This window comes from Zeugodacus cucurbitae, chromosome 2 (assembly GCF_028554725.1).
Source record: "Zeugodacus cucurbitae isolate PBARC_wt_2022May chromosome 2, idZeuCucr1.2, whole genome shotgun sequence".
Lineage (NCBI taxonomy): Eukaryota > Metazoa > Arthropoda > Insecta > Diptera > Tephritidae > Zeugodacus > Zeugodacus cucurbitae.
In genome coordinates this window covers 26,935,474-26,949,316 of record NC_071667.1, presented here as the reverse complement: position 1 = coordinate 26,949,316, position 13,843 = coordinate 26,935,474, and positions in this window count along the sequence as shown.

Here is a 13,843-nt window from a genome sequence, read left to right as displayed (position 1 = left end):
AATTATATGTTGCATGCTCACGTGTGGGAAAACCATCAAATCTGTTTGTGTTAGCTCGAGACAGGTTAACCAAAAATATTGTGCACCAATTAGTGCTAAGTTAAAAATGTTTATAATTCAAAAAAATAAATACTACTATTAAAAATTAAGAATTATCTATCCTAAGATTATAAAATTAAATGTTAAATGTTATCAACTAACAATTTTGTAATTAACTTATTTGTTAAAAACTTGAATATAAAATCAAAAATGAACTATTTTATGAAAATTTGTGCTTATTATCAACTCTACGAAAATTTTCATCAATAATTTTAAAAATTTTGACCTCAAGTTCAAATCTCAATCCCGTGGATTTTTATACCAGATATGTATATACTAAGGTTTCCGTCTTTATTCATAAATAATAATTTCACTGTTGTGAATAGTTTACTACAACACAGCAAATCTAAAAGTGAGGAAATGTTCATTCTGAGGGATTACTTGAGATCAAATGAGATTAGATTTGTTTAAATTTTGAGGGGTCACGAACATAATTTTCTTTGATTCCAAAAGTTTAATTCCAAAGTATATGAAACTCCCCTAAACGAGCAGGCAAATGGCGAAACGATGACGACTATTATCTCTTTTGCTCATAACTTTTCAAATAAGTCTTCAACAAGTTTCCACTTCATATTTACAAAGTTTGAGCCTATTATTTATAAAAAACTGTCTTTGTAATTTAAAAACAAGTGGCACACTTAAGATACTTAAGAAATAACTAAATTTTCGCACTCGGAAACTTTGTGCAACTTTCCTCACGCCCAACTACACAGATGAGATAATTAAATTAAAGTTATATGTCAATAAAACAGAAAATTGAGGTAAATATTACTAAATGGCCGACAAGAGACACGAACGAGCATATGGAAAAGTAGGCGTGATACGAAACGTGAGTCAAACTCTTGCAAGCAATGGCTGGATGAACATGTACAGTTAGGCAATACACACGGCCATTGATCAACATTTATGGGCAAAAGGAGGCGCAGAGATGCCAAAACAAAAGGATAGCAGGTTGTGGAAGTGGTGTGTGTGTGTCTGTGAAGGTCAGTTGGCGAACGGCAACTTTTCTATTCTATTTACAATTCTACATTGAATCTTCATACTCGCACAAAGTGCTTCTGTTTGTATATATGTATGTAAGCGCTTGGATACAGCATATTCTTGGCATCTGCCGGCTTGAGTCAAGTTTTAATGGTTTCACCGGATGAGACATGAAAGTAGACATACACTTTAAGTAAAAGTTGTGCCTCATAAACGTCAAGCTACGTATAAAGTTTGACGGCAACTGCGGAAGCAAAACAAACGTAGGCCGACACGCAGGGAGCTGAAGGAAGTGAAACACACTCGCGATGGCTTATGAATTGCAAACGGCATAGAACTTTTGCAGTTTAAAGTAGTTGAACTGAAAAGTCGTAACACAGGTGGGGGGGAGGCCGGTAGTAGAAGCGCAAAAAGCGGAAATGTAGACAAATAAGGGATATGGCCATGAATATGCTTCAGGGAGCAAGCACGTATTAGGGGAAAGTATTAAATAGATGAGACGTTTTAAATTCTAATTGTCAGCTATCGGTCTTAATTGCCTAGGAAATAGTATAGTTTTTTAATTATTAGTTAGAGCAAGTGAATATATATAAATGGATGACTTCAAATGTGGAATGCAGAGATGAAAATTCTCTATTTATTAAAACTTTTAAAAGGAAAATGTCGCAATGAAAAAACATAACCACAAAATGTTTATTGAGATCAATTTCTTTAGAGCAATTATCTCAAGACGACATGTTTAACGCACATTTAGCTTTATATTCGGAAAATTTTAGTAGGGATGATGAGGTTTATGGCGAAACATAGTATCCACCTTAGACAATGCGGGAAAAACTTTAGTACAGCATCCCACGATTTCGGGGGAAAAGTGGGCTTGGTCGGATAGAGGAGATTCTCCAGATAAAGAATATATAGTAAATTGTCCAATTTAATAAAAGAAAACGTATGATTAATTGTGTTTATGGAATTAATCAGCAAATACTGGAATAATTAATATCTAAATATAACAAATTAAGTAACTTTTTTTTTTATTAAAAGTGTTTATTAAGGCTTTTAAATATACTATATTTAATGGCTTCAATAAGCTTAACACAAGGAACTTCGTATTTGTTCTGAATGTTTTTGTTCTACACGTATTCAACTACCACGTCTGCGACACTTTCAGGATTGTTGTAATTGTCCTTCACAAAAAAAAGTTTTATTACTCGCCACTGGGACTCAATACGCTGCGTATGTGTACCGTCCTCAGGCACCAAGGGGGTTGTCTAGGTCGCTATGATTAACTCCACGATGCTCATATCCGTGATTGGATAAGCAATCGTAAGCTTTCCAACAATCCGTTCGAATAACGTTACCTGTCGCAACGTGTTTTTAATCAGGGGTTTGAGCACCTCGGCTGAACTGAGGTTATCAGGGCACTCTTCTAAACACAGATCGTCGCTGCCATCTTTGATCACACTCAAAATTCAGTGTCCTTCAACTCTTCTGCCTGAAATAAATGATATATATATACATATATTGCAACTCTCGCAACAAAGTTGCTAAAGAGAGTATAATAGTTTTGTCCACATAACGGTTGTTTGTAAAACTAAACGAGTTAGATATAAGGTTATATATACCAAAGTGATCATGGTGACGAGTAAAGTTCAAATTCGGATGTCTGTCTGTCCGTCCGTGCACGCTGTAACTTGAGTAAAAATTGGGCTGAATCGGACCACCGCCACGCCCACAAAATGGCGATAACCGAAAACGCATAAAGAGCTATAACTAAGCCATAAATTAAGCTTTGAAAGTAAAATTTGTTACAAAGGATTGTTCTAGGAAGGTGGACCCGCCCCCTACTAAGTTTTTTGTACATATCTCGTAAACGACTAAATCTATATCAATAAAACTCTCAGGAGTCGTTTTTTCAGGCATTTCCTTATATAGTTCAAAAATGGAAGAAATCGGACTTTAACCACGCCCACCACTCATACAAAGGCTACGTTGAAAACTACTAAAAATGCTTTAATTCAGTAAGAAAAACCAACAGAAACCTTAAATTTCATTATAAAGAAGGTACAGAAGAGCTGCACTCAAAATGGTAAACAAAATTTTAAATGGGCGTGATTCCGCCGACTTATGGGTCAAAAACCATATCTCCGAAACTACTCTACCAATTTCAATGAAATTCGGTTTGTAATATTTTCCTTGCATCCCAATGATATGTTGCCAAATCGGCCAAATCGGCCAAATCGGTTCACAACCACGCCTATTTCCTATATACCGGAACTTTGAAGTCGATCTGCTTAGTTTACTTTACAATATGTAATGTAAGCACTAGTGAAGATATCGGAACAGAACTTTGCATAAATACTGCATTTATAGTGTGGAAGCCCCTTTCTAAAAATCGCCGAAATCGGACCATACATTTTCAAAGCCCCATATATCGAATATGAGGACCTCAGTGCGTCTAATTTTTTTTTTACCGAAAATATAGGTAAGTCTCTCAGATATTTTGAAGAAATTCGGAGGGAATATCTTTATTTTAATAATATGTCTCCGTGCCTAAAATACGTGAAATCGGGCCATAATTTCACTTAACTCCCATATACCTAATATTAGGGTTTCCAACATTCAATAGACTTTATACCATATATAAGACGAATATGTGAGTCAAATTGTGTGTTATATTAATGAAATTAAATAAATAAATTACGAGAGTATAAAATGTTCGGTGACACCCGACTTAGCCCTTCCTTACTTGTTGTTATTACTTTTATTAGTGGTACTCATTTAACATCGCAATTATATAAAAATGGTAAATTTGCAATATGGCAACACAAGTTAAAGCCAATGATAAAGCTACGCCTATTTCGGATATATTGAAGATGCTGAATGCCAACCCAGCTGCATTGTATAGACCAACGGAAAACTTGACCATCGACGAGCAGCTCTACCCTTTCAGCTCTCAAAAAATCAGAAATGATTTTGTTTTATAATCAAACAAAAGATGGAGTTGACACCATGGATCAAATGTGTTTGAGGTACTCCACTCAACGGCGAACGTGTAGATGGCCGCTGGCTTTATTTTTCAATATCCTCGACATTGCAGGTGTAGCTGGTTATGTCATCTACTATGAAAATAACAGCATGCTTCGTAAGAAAACAAACAGACGAAGACTTTTCCTTCGATAATTGTCAGAAGCGTTAGCAATGCCGATGATCAAAGAGCGAGTTTCGAATCAGCAAATAATGCGAAACCACTCTACCAAAATCGCAGTCGAAAGTTTCTTTGAAAGGCCAATAGTAGAGGTGGTACTCAGAAATGACCAACGTCGAGACGCCACTGGGAGAAGAGCTGTTGTTGGATCTTGTTACATCTGTAACGAGAAGCCTATTCGCAAACGCCGAAAGCCACGGAAATACTGCGTTGGGTACGATAAGCCCGTATGCGATCAGCATTCGGTGAACATTTCTAAATGTTTACATTGCAATAAGTAATTTTTAATTTTTCTTAATTTTTAATTAATTCTTAAAACATAATAAAAATAATAATAATAATATTTTGCTTTTTGCATAGTGAAATATAAGTAATAATTTGAACAAAAAAATTTAAAAAAATTTCAATAAAATATCAATAAATAATTAAAAATGAACATAATTTGTTATAGTTAGCATATAGATACTTATTTACTCCTTTTAGATATAAAATCAAACTATAATCATAACATACACGAACTGCGTCGAATTTCTATCGGAGTACACGGGTGGCTGAGACGTGTTCTTATTTTCAAATGTAACATTTCTGAAGTTAGAAAAAAGTTTAAACTCTATATAATAGACAATTCGCTAGATAATCGATTAAACCATGGGGATCCAAGAGGATTTTAGCCTATCTTTTTTAGAAAAAATATTACAAAATACACTCCGGTGGGTACCCGGGTACCCGGGTGGCAACACAAGGGTTAAATGAGTACCACTAGTATATTTCCGCTTGCCAAATTTGTTTTTATCAATTTAGACAATTTTACCAGGGTTGCCAATTTAACCTAGCGCATCCAGCTGGTCAATTTGGTATATCACCACAGCTTCACGACAATAAGTCACAAACTGGTTGCGCTAGATTGAATTGGTTCCCTGACGAAACTGTTTTTTCGCACCTCCAATTGCGTACAATGAGATACATAACATAACATAAGATAAAAGATTTGTGTCAGCGGAATTTTGGTGTTCTCAAACCAAGTTACCGTGGCCCTTGAAATCAGGGTTCGGGAACGGCACTGACCTTTGCGGCATCCGAACGTTCCCACTATACCACCTGATAGGGAAACCACCTTGCCGATCTATGTGCGCGACAAGAATTTCTTTGTTAATATCAATTGTTGTTCTTCCACAAAAATTATACATTTTTCTTTGGTATTCAGCAGTTCGAAAAAATTGGCAATATTCCACATATTCCTTATTTCTTCCGCTAACAACACGTTACGTCTGCGTACTACACCGCGACTGGTTGATTTCTCGTTAGCATCTATGTATGTATATATATTTCTAAGTATTTTTAAAAATGTGTAGTATATAACAACATACGTGCTTAATTTGTACACATTTTTTCGCCCATTTTCAATAAAATAATTATAATATAATATAATTTAAATTATATAATTAAAACTTTTAATGACACTTTCAATCAGACTCCAATTGTTATACTCTCGCAACAAAAATTGCTAAGAGAGTATTATAGTTTTGTTCACATAACGGTTGTCTGTAAGTCATGAAACTAAACGAGTTAGATGTCAGTTCGGTGCAATCGAACATTTTATACTCTCGCAATTTATTCCTATATTTTTATTAAGATAACACACAATTTGACCCATATATTCGGCACAAAGTCATATATAGTATATAGGCTGAGGTAATTCCTGAACCGATTTCACTCATTTTCATCACCAACATACATTACATCTATGATTATATGGGGATCATATGTAGAAGTTCACGCAAGTGAGGAAAGTTTCTGATTGCCATTCACTTGGGAGTGGCCAGAAACGATTCTTTTGCATATGACTCAAGCAGCTCACGACTTCCGGTTTTAGACCAAGTATCCCCTGGGTAGCTAACAGACATCCGTTTGGAGGCGAGCTAAAGTGAGAAGGCGAAGCCCGCTTCTGCGGTTGTGCGTAGGGCTTGGGACCCACCACATAAAAAAATCTCCCCAATGAAAACAAACACAGAGCCTCGGATGAGACACCGCCCTTTTGATGACGACCCCTGCAAACGTTTTAAGGATAAAGATTTAAGGTGCCTCTGCCCAGCTGGTTGATGACCTCATACAACTAAAGGCTGACATCACCGCCGTCCAAGAACTGCGATGGACGGGACAAGGTCGGAAGAAGGTGGGTCCTTGTAACATCTACTACAGCGGCCATATAAAGGAGCGCAAATTTGGTGTTGGATTTGTGGTGGGAGAGAGACTCCGCCGCCGAGTCCTGGCATTCACCCCGGTGGATGAACGTCTAGGTTCTTCAACATATCGCTGATTTGCGCCCACGCCCCAACGGAAGAGAAGGACGATGTGACCAAAGACGCTTTCTATGAGCGCCTAGAACGCACCTATGAGCGCTGCCCCCGCCACGATGTCAAAATCGTGCTTGGCGATTTTAACGCCAGGGTGGGTAAAAAAGGTGTCTTTGGCACAACAGTCGGAAAATTCAGCCTCCATGACGAAACATCGCCAAACGGCCTGAGGCTGATCGACTTCGCTGGGGCCCGAAATATGGTTGTCTGTAGTACCAGATTCCAGCATAAAAAAATTCATCAAGCAACATGGCTGTCCCCTGATCGAAACACGCGCAATCAAATCGATCACGTTGTGATAGACGGAAGACATGTCTCCAGTGTTTTAGACGTGCGTACGCTCCGAGGACCAAACATTGACTCGGACCATTATCTAGTAGCAGCTAAGATACGCTCTCTGTGCAACAAAGAACGCCCGTCAACAAACACAAGGAAGGTTCGACGTTGAAAAGCTGCAATCACAACCGACAGCCGAACGATTTTATACTTGACTTGCACTCCTGCTCTCTGAGAGCACTCATCAGCATCTCGATATAAGGGAGCTGTGGAACGGCATCTCAAACTCATTGCATACCGCTGCAGCCGAAACAATTGGTCTCCGGCAACGCCAAAAAACCAGTTGGTATGATGAAAATTGTCGTTCCGCAGTGGAGAGAAAACAGACTGCCTACCTCGCAACGTTGCGATCGACCACAACACGTTCGGGGTGGGATAGATATCGAGAACTGAAGAGGGAAGCGAGACGCATTTGCGGACGTAAAAAGAAAGAGGCCGAAATGCGTGAGTATGATTGAAAAGCTGGCCGACATGGGTAATGCTCGAAAATTTTATGAAAAGATGAGGCGATTTACAGAAGGCTTCAAGACCGGAGCATTATCATGTAGGGACCGAGGAGGTAATCTGGTAACGGATGTCCAGAGCATACTGGGATTATGGAGGGAACACTTCTCCGACCTGCTCAATGGCAGTGAAAGTACAACACCAGGAGATGGCGAACCCGATTCCCCAATCGATGACGATGGAATAGAGTTCCATTACCCGACCATGAAGAAATTCGAATAGCAATTACCCGCTTGAAGAACAACAAAGCGGCAGGGGCCGATGGATTACCGGCCGAGCTATTCAAATACGGCGGCGAAGAACTGATAAGGTGCATGCATCAGCTTCTTTGTAGAATATGGTCGGAAGAAAGCATGCCTGACGAATGGAATCTTAGTGTGCTCTGCCCAATCCATAAGAAGGGAGACCCCACAACCTGCGCCAACTACCGTGATATAAGTCTCCTCAATATCGCATATAAGGTTTTGTCGAGCGTATTGTGTGAAAGACTAAAGCCCACCGTCAACGAACTGATTGGACCTTATCAGTGTGGCTTTAGACCTGGAAAATCTACAATGGACCAGATATTCACCATTCGCCAAATCTTGGAAAAGACCCGAGAGAGAAGAATCGATACTCACCATCTTTTTATCGATTTTAAAGCTGCCTTCTATAGCACGAAAAGGAGCTGCCTTTATGCCGCGATGTCTGAATTTGGTATCCCTGCAAAACTAATACGGCTATGTAAGCTGACGTTGAGCAACACCAAAAGCTCCGTCAGGATCGGGAAAGACCTCTCCGAGCCGTGCGATACCAAACGAGGCTTCAGACAGGGTGACTCACTATCGTGCGACTTCTTCAATCTATTGCTGGAAAAATTAATACGAGCTGCAGAACTAAATAGAGAGGGTACAATCTTCAACAAGAGTGTACAGCTCCTGGCGTATGCCGATGATATTGATATCATCGGAAGCAACAACCGCGCTGTTTGTTCTGCGTTTTCCAGACTAGATAAAGAAGCGAAGCGTATGGGTCTGGTGGTGAATGAGGACAAGACGAAATATCTCCTGTCATCAAACAAACAGTCAGCGCACTCGCGTCTTGGCTCCCACGTCACTGTTGACAGTCATAACTTTGAAGTTGTAGATAATTTCGTTTATCTGGGAACCAGCATTAACAACACCAACAATGTCAGCCTTGAAATCCAACGCAGAATCACTCTTGCCAACAGGTGCTACTTTGGACTGAGTAGGCAATTGAAAAGTAAAGTCCTCTCTCGACGAACCAAAATCAATCTCTATAAGTCGCTCATTATTCCCGTCCTGATGTATGGCGCTGAAGCGTGGACGATGACAACATCCGATGAGACGACTCTTGGGGTTTTCGAGAGAAAGGTTTTGCACAAGATTTATGGTCCTCTAAACATTGGCAACGGCGAATACCACAGACGATGGAACGATGAGCTGTACGATTTATACGACGACATTGATATAGTTCAGCGAATAAAAAGACAGCGGCTACGCTGGCTAGGTCATGTTGTACGGATGGAAGAAAACACTCCAGCTCTGAAAGTATTCGATGCAGTACCCGCTGGAGGAAGCCGCGGAAGAGGACGACCTCCACTCCGGTGGAAAGACCAAGTGCAAAGTGACCTGGCTTCACTTGGTGTTTCCAGTTGGCGCCAAAAAGCAAAAAGGAGGAATGAGTGGCGCAATCTGGTGGATTCGGCTATAATCGCTTAAAGCGGCTCCTACGCCAAATATATATATATATAATAATATATATAATAATATAATAAGATATCTGAGAGATTTACTGATATTTTCGGTGAAAAATTACCATAAGGCACTGTGTATTCGATATTCGGGGCATTGAAAAGTTATAGTCCGATTTCGACAATTATTTCACAAGTGATGCCACGGTGCAAAGTTTTATTAAGCTTTCTTCATTGGTTCCTTATGCATATATTATAAAATGAAGGAATAAGATGGAATTCAAAATTGAATTATATGGGAATTTGTCGTCCTTGTGAACCGATTTCATCCATTTTCCACATACCGAATTTCATTGAAATCTGTCGAGTAGTTCCTGAGATATGGTTTTTGACCCATAAGTGAGCGATGTCACGCCCATTTTCCATTTTGTAAAAAAATCTGTGTGCAGCTTCTTTCTTCTGTAAAATTTTGTGTTTCTGACGTTTTTCGTTAGTGAGTTAATGCACTTTTAGTAATTTTCAACCTTACCTTTGTATGGGAGATGGGCGTGGTTATTACCCGATTTCAACTATTTTCATGGTGTATGGTGGGGTATGTAAGGGAACCGACTGCAGAAAGTTTGGTTTATATAGTTTCATTGGTTTGCGAGATATATACAAATAACTGATTTGGAGGCGGAGCCACGCCCACTTCCCCAAAAAATTACATCCAAATATGCCTCTTCCTAGTGCGATCCTTTGTTCTAAATTTTACTTTTATAACTTTATTTATGGCTTATCGCCAGACACTATGTGTTTTCGGTTTTCGCGTAATAGTGGTCCGATTTTGCCCATTTTCGAATGCAACCCTCTCAGGGTCCCAAGCCACAAATGTGCCAAGTTTCGTCAAGATATCTCAATTTTTACTCAAGTTATCCTTTGCACAGACAGACGGACGGACGGACGGACAGACAGACATTCGTATTATAACTCGTCTCGTCGCCCTGATCATTTTGATATATATATAACTCGTTCTATATCTAACTCGTTTAGGTTTATGACTTACAAACAACCGTTATGTGAACACACTATAATACTCTCTTAGCAACTTTTGTTGCAAGAGTATAAAAATTGAATAAATATAATAAATTGCGAGAGTATTAAATGTTCGGTTATACCCGAACTTAGCCTTTCTTTACTTGTTTAGATTATATATGTAAAATAAATGTATATAAACAATATAGTAAATTGTAAGTGAATTATAAGTACATAATATAATTGAAAAATTCACCATAAATCGAGAAAGCACGAGTTAAAATATGTAAAGTTTAAACCTACTGCTATAATTATATGTATATTCTTAATCTGGAGGGTCTTCTCTATCCAACCATACCAATTTTAACCCCAAAATCGTGGAATGCTATACTAAATCCCAACCGACAATGCTTCCCTGGAGATGGAATTAAAAAAGGGTACGAACTAGGAGGATGGAGTCATATGTAGAAAGTTTCTGACTGCCATTCACTTGGGGGTGGCCAGGGACGATTCTTTTACATGTGGCTCAAGCAGCTCACAACTTCTGGTCTTACACCAAGTAACCTCTGGGTAACCAACAGACATCCGTTTGGAGGCGAGCTAAAGTGAGAAGGCGAATCCCGCTTATGCAGTTGTGCGTAGGGTTTGGGACTCACCACATAAAAACGAATAACCATTGAATAGGAAGCAACAGCCTCGGATAAGGAACCCCAATTGCACCTGGAATGTCCGGACCCTTAATTAAGAAGGTGCCTCTGCCCAGTTGGTTGATGTCCTCGTAAGAGTAAAGGCTGACATCACCACAATCCAAGAAATGTGATGGACGGGACAAGGACGGAAGAAGGTGGTTCCTTGTGAAATCTACTACAGCGGCCATATAAAGGAGCGCAAATTCGGTGTGGGATTCGTGGAGGGAGAGAGACTCCGTCGTCGAGTCCTGGCATTCACTCCGGTGGATGAACGTCTAGCCACAATCCGCATCAAAGCGAGGTTCTTCTCCAAACGGTCTGAGGCTGATCGGCTTCGCCGGGGCCCGAAATATGGTCGTCTGTAGTACTGGATTCCAGCATAAGAAACTCCAACAAGCAACTTGGCTGTCCCCTTGATCAAATCACTCGCAACCAAATCGATCATGTTGTGATAGATGGACGACATGTCTCCATAGTTTTTGATGTGCGTACGCTTCGTGGTCCCAACATCGACTCGGACCACTAACTTGTAGCAGCTAAGATACGCACCCGCCTCTGTGTAGAAAAGCGCATACGTCAACAAACACAAGGAAGGTTCGACATCGAGAAGCTACAATCACAACCGACAGCCGAACGATTTTCTACTCGACTTGCACTCCTGCTCTCTGAGAGCACTCATCAAACTCCTTACGTACAGCTGCAACCGAAACCATTGGCTTTCGGAAAAGTCAAAAAAACAGCTGGTTTGATAAGGATTGTCTTCTCGCAGTGAATAGAAAACAGACTGCCTACCTCGCAATGTTGCGATCGACCGCAACACGAGCGGGATGGGAAAGATACCGAGAGCTGAAGAGGGAAGCGAGACGCATTTGCAGACAAAAAAAGAAAGAGGCCGAAATGCGTGAGTATGAAGAGCTTGACAAGCTGGCCGACAGGGGTAATGCTCGAAAATTTTACGAAAAGATCCGGCGACTAACTGAAGGTTTCAAGACCGAAGCACACTCCTGTAGGACCTGATGACCAGATTATACTGTGTTTATGGAGGGAACACTTCTCCAGCCTGCTGAATGGCAGTGAAAGTACAATACCAGGAGATGGCGAACCCGATTCCCCAATCGACGACAATGGAACAGATAATCCATTCTTCGACCGTGAAGAAATTAGAATAGCAATTAATTGAAGAACAACAAGGCGGCGGGGGCCGATGTGTTGCCGGTCGAGCTATTCAAATATGGCGGCGAAGAGCTGATAAGGTGCATGCATCAGCTTCTTTGCGGAATATGGTCGGAAGAAAGCCCGACGATTGGAATCTCAGTGTACTCTGCCCAATCCACAAAAAGGGAGACCCCACAATCTGCGCCAACTTCCGTGGGTTAAGCCTCCTTAACATCGCTTATAAGGTTCTATCGAGCCTACTGTGTGAAAGACTAAAGCCCACCGTCAACAAACTGATTGGACCTTATCAGTGTGGATTTAGACCTGAAAAATCAACAACTGGCCAGATATTCACCATGGGGAAAAATATTGGAGAAGACCCGGATCGACACCCACCATCTATTTGTCGCCTTTAAAGCTGCTTTCGACAGCACGAAAAGGAGCTGCCTTTATGCCGCGATGTCTGAATTTGCTATCCCCACAAAACTAAAACAGCTGTGTAAGCTAACGTTGAGCAACAGCAAAAGCTCCGTCAGGATCGGGAAGGACCTCTCCTAGCCGTTCGATACCAAACGAGGTTTCAGACAAGGTGACTCGCTATCGAGTGACTTCTTTAACCTGATGCTGGAAAAATAGTTAAAGTCCTCTCTCGACGAACGATAACTAAACTCTACAAGTCCTTCATCATTCCCGTCCTACTTTATGGTGCAGAAGCGTGGACGGTGTCAACATCCGATGAGACGGCACTAGGAGTTTTCGAGAGAAAGGTTTTGCGGAAGATTTATGGTCCCTCAAACATTGGCAACTTCGAATACCGCAGACGATGGAATGATGAGCTGTATGTGTTATTCGACGACATAGACATAGTCCAGCGAATAAAAAGACAGCGACTACGCTGGCTAGGTCATGTTGTTGTACCCGCTGGTGGAAGCCGAGGAAGAGGAAGGCCTCCACTCCGATGGAAGGACCAAGGACCTGTCTTCACTTGGTATTACCAATTGGCGCCAAACTGCCAAAAGGAGAGATGTGTGGCGCGCTGTTGTGGACTCAGCTATAACCGCGTAAGCGTTGTCTACGCCAGTCAAGAAGAAGAAGAATTTGATTTAGATTAAACTATAAAACTAAATATTATAAAGAAGATAAGTGAGCTCATGACCTACACAATATGACACAATAATAATAAAACTATAAAGTTTTGCTAACATCTGAAACTGATTGGACCTTATCAGTGTGGCTTTAGAATTGGCCAATCCACCATAGACCAGTATTTTACAATACGTTAAATCCTGCAAAGGACTCTCAATAAACAGATTGAGACCCGTCACCTTTTTGTCAACTTCAAAGCCGCTTTCGATAGTACTTACAGAAGCCGACTATTCGACGTCATATGGTAATTTAGACTGATGTTGAGTACAACTATTAGCTCCATCAAAATCGAGAAGGACTTCTCCTTAGGCATGGTGTTTCCCTCTCGTGCGTATTCTTCAATATAATACTAAAGTGATACTCGCCGCTAATCTAAACCGCGGTGAATCGATATATTCTAAAATCACAATGCTACTGGGATATGCGGATGACATTGACATCATAGGCTTTACCAACAGAGCCATCAGCGCAGCTTTTTCCAGACTAGAAAGAGAAGCGAAAGAGGTTGGTCTTATGATGAACGAGGGCAAGACAAAGTACCTGGAGGCCACACATAAAATTCGTCACGTCTTGGAAACATGGTCACTGTTGACAGCTACATATTTGGAAAAGTGAAGGACTTTGTGTGTTTGTCACTGAACCAGCATAAATGCCACCTACAATCTAAGCC